Source organism: Urocampus carinirostris, chromosome 10, assembly GCF_059441175.1.
Source record: "Urocampus carinirostris isolate Australia breed hairy pipefish chromosome 10, RoL_Ucar_1.0, whole genome shotgun sequence".
NCBI lineage: Eukaryota > Metazoa > Chordata > Actinopteri > Syngnathiformes > Syngnathidae > Urocampus > Urocampus carinirostris.
In genome coordinates this window covers 3,017,504-3,032,205 of record NC_142358.1, presented here as the reverse complement: position 1 = coordinate 3,032,205, position 14,702 = coordinate 3,017,504, and the positions used below count along the sequence as shown (strand labels likewise).

Genomic DNA, 14,702 nt, shown 5'->3' with positions numbered 1-14,702 from the left:
AGCAACACAGAATCGCCAAAAACAAACTTCACAACAAAACAGAAATACAAATATTAACTTTTCAGGATAAAAAAAAAACATTTAAATACAATAACTTAACTATTTACAAGTCAACCTCTAACCAATGTAGCCTAAAACAACACAGAACATAAATAACACGTAAAACAAAAACAAAAATATAATTAGCCTACTGAGTTGGTATTTAGAAACACGAAGTTCTAAGCTTTGAGGGATTGATTCAGATTCCCCCCCACTCCAATTACATCTCTCACTTCAATTACCTCACATCCCAGAAGTCTTTTTTAAACCCTTTTATATTTATTTTTCACAAACCATTGTTTAAAGAGTAAAACGGATGGCAAAAGATCTACCTCACACTTATACTCTCTTCTCCTTTTCATGGTTTGAAAAAGTTCCATCACCTCTGAATTCCCACAAAAATCCACAGCCAAGTGATTACGATACAGTGGCCGCTATGTTTATTTTTGCGCTCGACCGTTCTTCCGTCACCTCTTAAATCTTTCGCCCGCTGCCATTCGTATTCGTTTAGTGGGTGCGATCTAGTGTTGTAAAAACAAGAGTTTTGCTACTTGTGTAAAAATATCAAAAAGTGGCATGTGGAACCGAGGCGATGAGTGAATTTCGATTCGACGAAGTTTCTGTGAAGCCTTCAGCAACAAGTCCACAATGTTTTTCTTCCTTTTAACAGATGACTTCAACACCGCCAAGAAGTCTTTCCCCCCAAAAAAAATCAATCACCAAAATATCTACACAGGATTTGTCTGGGTGCTTAAAATTTTTGAAAGTGCATAGATTTTAACATTGTGTTTTCAAGGTCAGGAAAATGCTTACATTTTAGGTGAAGTGCTTGAAAATGCATGTAAAAGTTGCTATTACCGTGTTACTTGGCAATATGACTTTATAGACCACCCAAATAATGAAGGAAGAAAAAAAAAAGTGACTGAAATGGACACATGCCTGCTCTGGTTTGTCATAATGGCGTTGTCATGTAAAGAGCCACATCCCCCTACTGGTCACACCCAAGATATTGGTATCAGCATTTTCATTTATTCCACGGGCCGATCTTTTAGGCTCAGATACAGCCGAGCTTCTCTCTCCCTCTCGCCTGCCTTCTGTATCTCATGCTACCCACCCCTGCGCCTTCTTATTGGATAAGCGACTTTAACAGCAGAAGCTCTGGTAGCTCCCGAGTCCTGACACCTGTGAGTCAAGACCGCTGATAATATTGAAATTTTAAAATGTCAGAAAAAGAAATATGTGTAAGAGGTTCCAGAGAGCTATTTAAGATGTATTTTAATCTACCGTATTTTCCGCACTATAAGGCGCACCTAAAAGCCTTTATTTTTTTCAAAAGCTGACCATGCGCCTTATAATACAGTGCGCCTTATTTATGGATCAACATTAAGTTTTCCAACTAACTTGCAGCCGCCGACTCGATTTTCCCCCGAACGCCAAGTAGTACGCGGTGGATGCTGGGATTTATTTACCGGCGTTTCATTGGCTAACCAATGTGTCAATCATCATTTGAATTGATCTTTATTGGCTAAAGTTATTCGGAGGTCAAGAGGCGGATCCTTTTTATCATTTACAGACTGCCATTGGCTCAAACGGCAAACAAAGCCTGCAATTGGCCGAAAAAAGACGTGTCAATCATCATTTGAATCGATCACTATTGGCTAAAGTTATTCGGAGGTCAAGAGGCGGATCCTTTTTATCATTTACAGACTGCCATTGGCTCAAACGGCAAACAAAGCCTGCAATTGGCCGAAAAAGACGTGTCAATCATCAGTTGAATCGATCACTATTGGCTAAAGTTATTCGGAGGTCAAGAGGCGGATCCTTTTTATCATTTACAGATTGCCATTGGCTCAAACGGCAAACAAAGCCTGCAATTGGCCGAAAAAGACGTGTCAATCATCAGTTGAAACGATCACTATTGGCTAAAGTTATTCGGAGGTCAAGAGGCGGATCCTTTTTATAATTTACAGGCTGCCATTGGCTTAAACAGCGAAACAAAGCCTGCAATTGGCCGAAAATACGTATGCGTATAGCATGTGGCTGACGGCATAGAGAAAGCATTTTTTTCTATTCTGTATTTGTAAATATTGTATTCTCCTGGATTTACTACCCTCACGGATATAAGAGGACATTGCCTGATATTATGAACACAACGACTTCGGTGAGCTACTCCGGCTTTCTATATTATCCCTGTATCTTGTTTCAGACTGAACTCGATGTTTCTGTGATAAGCGGTGCAGATAATGGATGGAATGCAGTGTCTATTTTTAAATTCAACTCAATTCCAAGTGTTTATTGTCATATGCACAGTAAAGTTGCGAGCAAAAAAGAAAATAGATACGAAGGAATGGTTATTATCATTTATTGAATCCCAAGACTTTAACCTTCCGAATGATGGAACGATGCATTTGAGTGACATCTTACGGACACCGCATCCGCACGTGTTCTCGACACGTATTTGCGTCTTTGCAAGCTTTGGGAATGTTAAGGGGGTAATAAGTTGGACTGAACTATCTGACTGTTTTGTCCACGTTCCCATTGTAGCGCCTTATAATCCGGTGCGTCTTATGTATGTCAAAAATAGGACCAAAAACTATTTTTTCGGGGTGCGCCCTATAACCCGGTGCGCCTTATAGTGCGGAAAATACGGTATATTAAATCTTCCTTGTTTCTTTTTTCATTATTAGAATATTCCTAAGCCAATTTTTAAGCTTTTACAGCAAACGAATATTGGCTCCAAATTTCAGTTATCGGCCTCTTCTTAATACTAATAATCGGTATAGGCCCTGAAAAACCCATATCAGTTGATCCCCAGAAATGAACATAAAAAAGGATTAAAATCTAGTTACAACTGGTCAAAACGTGTGTGTCATATGAGAAAATGGTGGTGATAAAGCAAGTAAAGTGTAAAAACACATGTAGACTACAAAATAAGGTGAAGTGAGCTGCTTCGTTTATTTAAGAAAAAGCTCACTAATAAATAAATAGAAAATTTGAAAAAACAAATGCTTTCTTTCTCTCGTAGAAGTCTTCAACGACAGGCCACCTGTGTTTATAGCACACAAAGAAAGACTTTTTGATCCCCAAAGCGAATATTTGGCATTAAAATGACTGTTCCTCGGGGTAATTGCCTAATGGGCCCGAAAGGAAAAGTCATTTAATTTTCTGGCACGAGATGACTACAGCAGCAGGAAAACGTTTCCATATTTCATCTCACTACTTTAAAGGATGTTCTGTTTTATTGCATCTCCCCCTGTTGATGTATAGGATAAAAATAAATATAGATATATTCTTTTATTGGAGCAATTTCTAAATGAAAAGATTAATTTTATGGTAAATGGTCGGACTGAAAAACATATATATATATATATATATATATATATATATGTATATATATATATATACAGTGGAACCTCGGTTCTCGACCATAATCCGTTCCAGAACCCAGTTCGAAAACCGATTTGTTCAATCACCGAAATCGTTTTTCCCATTAAAAGTAATGTAAATCATTTTTAATCCGTTCCAACACCCTGAATGTTTACCATGAACGTAAACATGAAGCTAACCCAGGCTAATCGTACGTTCACGTTAGCGTAATCTTCCGTACGAAAGATTACGCTAACATGAACATGTAAAAATAAAAAAATCTGGTCGTTTACACGTCATTTAGCACCCGGGTCTCCACGACAAGTGGCTAGCGCTTCATTGGAAATGGGGCTCCGTTACAACACCCTGAATGTTTTACTTAAATAAAGCTAACCCAGGCTAATCGTACGTTCGCGTTATCGTAATCTTCCGTACGAAAGATTACGCTAACATGAACGTGTAAAAATAGACAAAGGGTAAAGAAAAGAATTATGAATAGGATTCCTTACCTTTGTGGTGCTCAGCAGAAGCCATGCTGTATGTATAGCAAGATCCGAAACTCGCACACCTTCTTCATATTTTTTATTATTTATTTCTTAAATGCAATAGTTGTATGCACTACTCTTCTTTTTTCACCTGTAGCAACTTTGCTGCTTGCACCGACCTTCTTCGGAGGCATAATTAGGGGCAAAAACACTTGGTACACCTAGATTAAAAGCGAAAGCAAAACGAAACACGTCCGCACGTGATAACAGTCCTTCACGAGGTGTGGGGGCAATCTACACCCGTACGCCGCTCAGCATCGCACCCTAGTTAAGGGGTTAAGGGTTATGGTTTCTATCTTCTTTATTCATTATCCATTATCCGTTATCAGTCAGTTCATAATAAGCTACAAAGCCTAGGAGCCGGGACTCTTACTCTCAGCCAAAAGGCCAAGCTAAGGTCCTAGCCTTAAAGCCTTGTTGCGATCATTGCGAATGCACCGTTCCCGGAGGTACTGCAATACCGGGCCGATGCGTGGAGTGGAAGAGCAAGCTCTTATTCCATCGCCGGATTGCAAAAATCAATGATCATGGCTGCGATTGTACTGCACACAATTCAAGGTCCTGACCTGACCGTTACATGCTGACACATGTGGGAGTTCACTTTGGATTACAATAATGCAATACAATAAAAAACGAAATTTTGAAATTATCGAATTTCGGTGTTGTGTGAAAATGACATGTGAAGTTATATACAGTACTGGTAGTAAAAATGTAAAACTCAATGATGTAATGTGTTAATAAATTCACATCTTAAATAAGATTATAATTCGCACCCCCGGCCAAATTATGAAAAAAAAACCTGCCATTTATATGGCGGAAAAATAGTGATCCCTTTCGTGGTGCACTTGCAGCCTGACCTGTGAACCCTCAGCCATCAAATGAGCTTGTGCACTTGCCGCGATCCCATGACTCGCCTATAATCGACAGTCCCTCGCTACGTTTTTATTCTCCTTTTTTGGGATTATGTGATATTCCCTTTGTGTTTTCCCTCATTCAGCATTATTAACGGCGCGAAAACAGCTTTAAGTTTCTTCGGCAAAAGAAAGCTACCGCTAATCCCTCAATAGCCCACATCTGAGTTCTTTACAGCAATGTTTCCCGGCTTTGTTTGTGGTCTCGGCATATTAGCTGAATCGACAATTTTTTCCCTCCTTGAGTAGGCATCTTTACAAATACAGTAGACCCCCAGGATACAGCGTCCCCACCTCTAGACTAAGGCTTGACCGATATGGCTTTTTCAGGACTAATATTTGTATTAGCATTAGGAGGAGACCGATCATCGAAATTTGGAGCGGATAATCATTTGCTGTAAAGGCTTGAAAATTGGAGTGAGATTCTTTTAATAATGCATAGTATTTGTTATAAATTCAGATAAAACTTTAATAGCTCTCTGAAACTTTTTACAGTAAATAAATAAGAATTTCAACACAACTAACATGACTAATCTTTTACTTAAACCAAAAACTAACCAACTAACGGCAGATTAAAAACTAATTTCCAACAGTGAGAATTGTCATGCACTTTAAGAATTTCCTTGTTTTACATCACCTCCTTATTTTTATTATTGGTCCCCATTGTTTATTGGTGAAGGCCATGCAACATGTGTGCCTTCTTAACATGTTTTAATAATTGGGTATTTTAGGGACATAACTTTTCATACGCATGAACGCCGCAAAGTTAAAATGTTTGAATTTTTTTGGGCATGTAAAAATAATTTGTTGCTTGACGTCGTATAGTAAGGAAAATGCAGTAAAGAGGGGCTGAAAAAAACACACAGTGCAGGAGGCAGCCGGTAGTTTGACAAGCCTGTGACCCAGGACCTCACATGTTTTGGAGGTGCTACTTTTTGCCCGTATTTAGCCGATTAGCGATGGGATTTGCTTGGAAAGCTCATAAAAATATGAGTGCAAACTCTAATTAAAAACAATAGGGGTTTTGTAGTTTGGCAAGGGTATATTCGAAATAGAATATTATTTATCTCTTTATTTTTCTGGCAGTACAAGCTCTAAGGAGAAAAGTTGAGTATTTATCTTCAAACAATTAACAGTTATAACAATATGTATATTAGTTGGCCGATTATTGGGCGCCGATTATTGGGTGATTTGGGAATTTGACGAATATAGGTATAGGCATTTTTATTTTTTCGACAGGCTGATTAATAAGTCTTGTTGCAGCCAAAACTCTAACTTCCTGTCTCCTACTCCCATTCTCACATTCTGTTTCCTCATCTGGCTCTAAACCAGGAGTGCCCAAACCTTTTAATTCGGCAGTCCCGTTGAAATTTCGATTTTGTTTTAAATCAATTTAAGTCATAATGGTTACATTGACATTTTTATCTTTTTATTGTCAAAAAAAACTTTATGTACCCGCTAATCCCAATTAAATTATAATAAATATCCTTTTTTTATTTTTTTGCATTATTAAACATTTCTCACTCAAATTTTTAAGTTTTTACAGCCTCCAAATATCGGTCATCGGCCTCTTCTTAATACTAATAATCGGTATGAGCCCTTGAGCTCGAACCTAAATTATTATTTTGACCAAAATATTTACACAAAATCCTAAAATGTGCAACATCAGGGAATGCTTGTTCTAAACGTTATCACGAGACATCATGTTCTACTCAGGATAAGCTCTGTTGTACATCTGTGAATTTGCTTTGCAACCATAACATCCTTTGCATGCATGCACGCAAGCCTCACTTCACGCAATAAATACGTGACTTCATCTTTTGGGGGTCATCAAGTCTGGTCCCGACTACCTTATGTGTATGCCATCAGAGGATTGTTTAAAATGAATCACGCTGAGTCGGCATAAAAGCCGACATGTATACAAGATGAAATATAATGACCCAATCACCTAAATATTTGGCAGAAAGCTAAATAAATATCCTGCCCCGCAAATATAACTTGTATCGTGGGGCGACAAACAGATTCAGATGAAGAGTTTTACATGAATCAAAGTAAGGAGGGAAAAACAAATTCTGTCTGATTCCAGTGTAAACACTAAAAGAGATTTTACAAAGGATTTATTCTCAGAAAACGAATCAGATGGTGTACAGAAATAACACAACAAATTTTAATAGGATCTTCAGAATTTATAGACATCAAAGCTATTCTAACACGGGCTCGACTACTCATCCCTGCTACGTCATTTTGAAACACTTAACTAGATCTTTATGATAGAAACATGAAAGAAAGAAGATGTCTTGGAATACAAACAAGTTCTACCTGAACAAGACATGAAGTGAAGAAAATACAGGATATGTTAGAATACTTGTTTTAATTGAACAAAACATAAAAGAGAATAGAGGGAACATACTTGCGGGTGGGAAGAATTACACAATCTTTCAACACAAACTTGGTATAACAGAAAAATACAAGAAAGAAGATGACACAATAAACATTACCACTCGTAGACAGAACAACAACGAGAGTGCCATGATGTCATTACCATGAAATAAAATACTTGCACACTAACTAGCTCTAACTGAACAAAACTTGAAAGGGGAGACTACAAAGATTATGTTGGAATCCTTTCTATTTCTAACTGAACAAAACATGAAATAGTTGACAGGGGAACACACGCAAAGATAGAATAATTACATAATGTTCCAACACTAACAACCTCTGAATTAACAAAACATGAAAGGAATACACATATTTTATACAAACTACTTTTACCTAAACTAAACATGAAAGGAAGCAGACGCAGGGAACATACTTATACTAACAGGCTTTAAGTTAACTAAACACGAAAGAAACATAGGCAGTATATAGAATAACTACAAAATGTGCCAACTACAACCAGCTCCAAGTGAAAGTCAGCTACAATCAAAGATGCAGGATATGTTGGAATACACACTACTACTTAGACAAAATATGAAAGAAAGTCAATGCAGAATATGCTTGAATGCTTACTATTTTTGACTGCAAGAAAAACGAAATAGAGAAAAAAAAACGCAGAATGGAAGGAATATACCCAGGCATGGATAGAAAAATTACATAATGTTACAGCACAAACCAGCTCTAAATAAACAAAACATGAAATAAATACACATGATATATTTGAAATACCAACTAGCTATAATTAAACAAAACATCAATAAGGAAAATGTAGGAAAAACATGTATCGCTCCAACCGAACTAAACAAGAAATAAATACAGTACAAAACATACAGTAGTACAATGTTTTTACAAAGCACATGAGAGTCTGAACTGAACGAAGGGAAAGGCATTGTGGGAAGGAGTCCAGCCTATACTATATCAGGATTTTCATGATCCTGTGACACTAACCTCCAGCATCCCACTTAATTTTTTAACAATTTAAAGACGTAACTACATACAAATACAAATACTGCAAAATGTTCTGGGTTGTCAAAATAATATGCTGTTGCTATCAAATAATGGAGAAAATGCTGTAACAAGTGGTCGAAAAACATGATTATATTTTATTCCACACCACAAATTGAAAATGTCGTAAGGAAGGGACGCTATCTCAGGAGTCTACTGTAATTTGCAACTCCAATTTATGCAACTTCAAATGATCATTTTTCCTCTTAGTCCAGCCCCTCTGCTACATTTCAGAATCCATTTGTGTCAAAAACTTCACCCATTCTGGTTTATTCTACTTAGACAGAAAACTTTTCAGCAGCTGAAACATTCCCAAATGTTTGCCTTCTCTGTCTCCAACGGACTCTCGTCATGTCAACATAGTTAAATGTCACACTCGCCATCCATTTTTCGTTGATAGCCTAGCCGTGTAAACCACTCTTACATTTAAAACAAACCCTCACAAATTGGAAGTCTGTTCTTGCTTCTTTCATTTATTCGCTAACATTTACAAACTAGTGACAGTTTGTATTTAAGTGGTTGCTTCTAATCTTCGATTCCCCACAGAAAGGCTAGCGTGCTAGCTGTAAAGGTAAATCCTTGTCATGCTCATTAGCAAGTCTAGCGGTGTAAACCACTCTTACATTGTGTGTATTTGTGTGTTGGCCTCCTATCTTCGTTTCCCAACAAAAAGGCTAGTGTGCTAATGTTAAAGGTTAATCCTAGTCGGGCTTATTAGCCAATCTACCCGTGTAAACCACTCTTACATTAAAAACAAACTTTTACGTTAAGGAAGTTCATGCCATCTTATTTCATTCATTTGCTAATAGTTTCTAGCTAGTTACTTGATGTGTTTACGTATTGGCTTCCTATCTTCTTTTCCACACGGAAAGGCTAGCATGCTAACGCCTAAGGTTGATCCTAATTGGGGTCATTAGCCATTCTAGTGGTGTAAACCACTCTTACATTGAAAACAAACTCTTTTGGAAAAGGAGCTCCTGTTAGCTTCTTTCATTTATTTGCTAATGTTTACAAACTAGTGACAGGTTGTGTATAAGTGGTTGCTTCCTATCTTCTTTTCCCCACAAAAAGGCTAGCGTGCTAACGCTAAAGGTTAATCCTAGTCGGGCTCGTTAGCAAATCTACCCGTGTAAACTACTCCCACATTGAAAACAAACTATTACAGAAAAGAAGTTCATGCTAGCTTATTTTATTCATTTGTTAACGTTTACATACTAGTGACAGGTTGTGTTTAAGTGGTTGTTCCTATCTTCGTATCCCCACAAAAAAGGCTAGCGTGCTAACGTTAAAGGTTAATCCTAGTCGGGCTCGTTAGCAAATCTACCCCTGTAGACCACTCCCACATTGAAAACAAACTCTCACGGAAAGGGCGCTCATGCTAGCTTCTTTCATTTATTTGCTAACATTTACAAACTAATGGCAGGTTGTTTACGTGTTGGCTTCCGATCTTTGTTTCTCCACAGAAACGCTATTGTGTGAAGCCTAAAGGTTAATTTTAGTCGGATTCATTTGCAAATCTTTCCCACAAAACGCCAGCGTCACAATTTTTTCCAGGTTACATCACAGCGGCGGCCATGTCTGTCAACTCGTTTGCTAACTGGAGCAGTCGTAGCCGTAAGCTAGCTGTCTGAGCAGTGATTTTAGGTGCTTTGAGGATGTTAAATGATGAGAAAGGAGAGCAACATTTTCCAGGTTTCTTTTCTTCCCTCATTTTTGGATCATTGTAGAGCTGCAATGTCTCATATTCCTGGCATCGGTTAATGGTCTCGCCGTATTCATTTATTTATTTACTCATTTATTGTTACTGTGTTGGGTATAACGCTGTTAAAAAATAACACTATGACGTAACAGCTTTATGTTTTCAGTAACGCGGTAATTGACTTCATTATTTTTTCCGCCATTACACTCTGCTACCGTTACTGACGGTCAAATGCTTTTACCTACGTTTATGTGTGTGTCTTCGTACATTTTCCTGTGTGTGTTTACATACGTTTTTGTGTGTGTATAATTATGTTTTGTGTGTTATCCTACGTTTTCGTTTGCGTTGTTGTTTTTTTGCGTGTTTATGTACATTTTTTTGTGTTTTACATATTTTTTTGTGCGTGTTCACGAACGCTTCTTTGACACACACAACTTATTATTAAGGTGACGGATACAGTTACTAACCCTGGTAACTAGTTACCCTTCTATAGAGTAATGTAGTTACTAACTTAATTACTTATTATAAGGAGATAAGTATAATATAATTACTTTTTCAAGGTAATGTGCCTAACACTGTTTAATAATAACATTTTATTTATTTGATCTTTTATTTCGTCTTTTGATATCTGAATGTCTATCAGGGCTGCAACTACGTCCTGATCATATTGACTAAAATTAATTATTAAGAGTGTTGTCAATGAATCATATTTTCAATGTGTCGCGTGATGTATTCGACACTAAGCTTAATGTCTCCATCCAAATAAGAGTGGAGTTGAGAGGACATACTTGTAGTTGCACTTTGGTCCGGCCTTGAGATAGATAGATGGATAGATACTTTATTCATCCCCGCAGGGAAATTCACAGACCGTTTATTTAAAATAAAAAAAACGATCTTACTTGTATAGCATACTTTTGTATGTATTTTCGCCTATTGTGAAGCTGTTTAATAACACTTTTTTATTGATATATTGTAAAATATTCTGTTGTTTTATGCTTTATTTTTCTATCCGTCTAAAACTTCAATATTTAGATAGAGACTAGGAAAATATAAATGTTTATCAAATCTGATTCATCCTTTTTTTTAATTATCAAACAATTAATCAGTTAATTAACAAAATATTTATTAGTGACAGCCCAAGTCGGTGTTTTTCAACCTTTTTTGAGCAAATTTTCTTCATCAAAAAAATCAGTCGTTTGCTTCTCCAGTAAAAGTAAATCCAAATGAAAGCTTTTGCTAGACTGCACAGGCACAATTCGGATCATTTTCCACGGCATAGTAATTAGACAATTAATTACTGTGCCACTTTTCCACTGTGGCACTGTGCCGCGGCACACTTTTGAAAAACATTGCTGTAGTCTGTAAAGTTATTCATAAATACTTTTGTAAAAAATAAGATTTATGTTTTCCTCACGCATTCCTTAGAAATAGGATCAAGTACTGGCAGATACAAATAATCATTCTTTGGTTCTGCCAAATTTTTAATTGGCCTGCATTAGAGTCTTAAATAAAGCCCAGATCGAAAAAAACACTATGTAATATATTAAGATGATCATTTTTTTTAACTTTTTAGACCTGATTAAGTTGAATGTGTTACTGTATTTTCTGCACTATAAGGCACATCAGGTTATAAAGGCACCCTAAATAAATTGCCTTTTTTCATATAACTGTCACAAAACTATAAGGCATGTGGAATTTAAACTACAGTAAGAACTAGGGTTGCATAAAAAAATAAATAAATACATTTAAAATAATTCTTCTCACAGAACATAAATAACCATTTTGACATCTGGTTTCACTGCTAAAATTAATAATTTGTTTTTATACATCTCTGCACATTCCAAAACAGACAGAATATGAAAGAGTAAGTGAGTTTCTTTCAGCACAAATGAGCTCATCACAGACACGGCTACTAACATTAACAACTAGCATCATTGAGGTGATGGGAAGCAGCATTTTAGCGTAAAAAAATAATGTAAAAATGAGAAAAATTGCTAATAATTGTGCAATCTTAAGTAATTTTCGGCTATTCTCGGCTGTGTTAAAGTTCCAATTTTTTTTTTAGAGCCATTGTCTATTATTGAGTCGAATACTGAGTCATTTGAGTTTCCCTGCTCATCTTGTTTTTTTTAGATAGATAGATAGATCTATCTATCTGTTTTTTTTTAGCTGCACAATATCAATGTTCTCTGCTCTTTTTTGCTTTTTTCTCGGAAACTCTACTCTCCTTAAACTGTTAATACTTAATTGCCTCTAGGCAGGATGGCAAAATAAAAGACAGATGCTTCGTTTTGACTGAAAATAAAAGAGCGCCCGTATTACCTCCAGCAAAATTTGTCAAAAAATCAAAACAATAAAACAAGAAAATGAATCAACAGAGGCGGTTTCAGATCCACAGAATTTCAGTTATCCTGCCCACTCAGCAGTCTGATACCGCAAAAGGGCCGATGACGTAAAGTGAAAGATGATTCTGTCCTGATTTATGAGAAAAAACTCCAACGTTGAAGACCTCCACCGTGTTGGCGCATAACAAACATTTTTATTGACTTTTCTTGTCCACATAAACGTATTTATTTCCTCTCCTCGCCAGCTTTATTAATAGGTTTTGATCACAGTTCAGAGGAGGGAGGAGATGGCAGATTAAAGTTGAAATCAATTTTAAAACTTCCACTTGCAAGGATTGTTTTGTCCATATATTTCCTTGCTTTAATCGCCTTATTATTTTTTATATATAGTCCCAATCATTGATTGTTTATTGCCATGCAACTAAGATATATTTTTGATAATTATCTTGTTATTGATTCTTCCTTTAGCATCACTGCAAATCTTAAATAAAAATGAAATAAAAATACCATATTGGGTCGCCATCTAGAAATTTTTATGGAGCACATAAGATTCCCAATGGAGTGAGGAGAGTGAAAGGCATTGCGGGTGGAAGTTCAGCGAATAGCATATCAGCCTTTTCATTTTGCCGTGATGCAAACCAATAGCAGACCAGTACCTTAAAAGACTTTGACCAAAAGCAGACATGCATCTTAGCTACTGGACTGTCTCAGAAAATTAGAATATTGTGATAAAGTTCTTTATTTTCTGTAATGCAATTAAAAAAACAAAAATGTCATACATTCTGGATTCATTACACATCAACTGAACTATTTCAAGCCTTTTATTATTTGAATATTGCTGATTTTGGCTTCCAGCTAAAAAAAACTCAAAAATCCTATCTCAAAATATTAGAATACTTCCTCAGACCAAGTAAAAAAATAAATTTATAACAGCAAAACTAAATCAAAGATTTGAAAATGTCCATTGATGCACTCAGTACTTGGTTGGGAATCCTTTTGCACGGATTACTGCATCAATCCGGCGTGGCATGGAGGCAATCAGCCTGTGGCATTGCTGAGGTGTTATTGATGCCCAGGATGCTTCGATAGCGGCCTTCAGCTCATTTGCATTTGTAGGTCTGGTGTCTTTCATCTTCTTCTTAACTATACCCCACAAATTCTCGATGGGGTTCAGGTCAGGGGAATTAGCAGGCCAATCAAGGACAGTGATGCCATGGTCAGTGCACCAGTTACTGGTGGTTTTGGGACTGTGGGCAGGTGCCAGATCATGCTGGAAAATGAAATACTCATCTCCATAGAGCTTTTCAGCAGATGGAAGCATGTAGTGCTCTAAAATCTCTTGGTACACAGTTGCATTTACTCTGGACTTGATGAAACACAGTGGACCAACACCAGCAGCTGACATGGCTCCCCAAACCATTGCTGACTGTGGGAACTTCACACTGGATTTCAAGCAACTTTTTTTGCTCCTCTCCAGCCTTTCTCCAGACTCTGGCGCCTTGACTTCCAAATGAGATGCAAAACTTGCTTTCGTCTGAAAAGAGGACTTTGGACCACTCTGCAACTGTCCAGTGCTTCTTCTCCATAGCCCAAGTCAGACGCTTCTTCCGTTGTCTTGAGTTCAGAAGTGGCTTGACCATGGGAATACGGCTATTGTAGCCCATTTCCCGGACACGTCTGTGAACTGTGGCTTTTGATACCTGGACTCCAGCTTCAGCCCACTGTCTTTGAAGCTCCCTCAAATTCTGGAAGCGGCTCTTCTTCACAATTTTGTTAAGGCTGCGGTCATCTCTCTTGGTTGTGCAGCGTTTCCGGCCACATTTTTCCCTTCCAACAGACTTTTTGTGGATATGCTTTGAAACTGCACTCTGTGAACAGCCTGCTCTTTGAGAAATTTCTTTTTGTGTCTTACCCTCCTGATGGAGGGTATCAATGATGGTCCTCTGGACAGCAGTCAGATCAGCAGTCTTCCCCATACTTGTGATTTAGTTTACTGAACCAAGCTGAGTGTTTTTAAGGCTCAGGAAACCCTCGCAAGGTGTTTCGAGTTAATTAGATGATTCAGGTGATTAGTTGAATAGCCTACTTGTATACTTTTTCATGATATTCTAATATTTTGAGGTAGGATTTTTGAGTTTTCTTAAGCTGTAAGCCAAATTCAGCAATATTAAAATAATAAAAGGCTTGAAATAGTTCAGTTGATGTGTAATGAATCCAGAATGTATGACATTTTTGTTTTTTTAATTGCATTACAGAAAATAAAGAACTTTATCACAATATTCTAATTTTCTGAGACAGTCCAGTATGTAACTCGCACAAACACCGTGAAGTTTGAATTCTAGACTTCTTTGGGAAC

At 37.1% G+C, this 14,702-nt stretch overlaps 1 protein-coding gene and 1 pseudogene across 1 annotated transcript in view; one reads left to right on the top strand and one right to left on the bottom strand.

Annotated features, from left to right (window-relative positions):
• Window positions 1-14,702, top strand: part of LOC148357495 (protocadherin-16-like) — a 187,571-nt gene that overhangs the window by 80,702 nt on the left and 92,167 nt on the right. The window lies entirely within an intron of this gene.
• Window positions 4,385-4,473, bottom strand: LOC148357496 (U2 spliceosomal RNA; annotated as a pseudogene).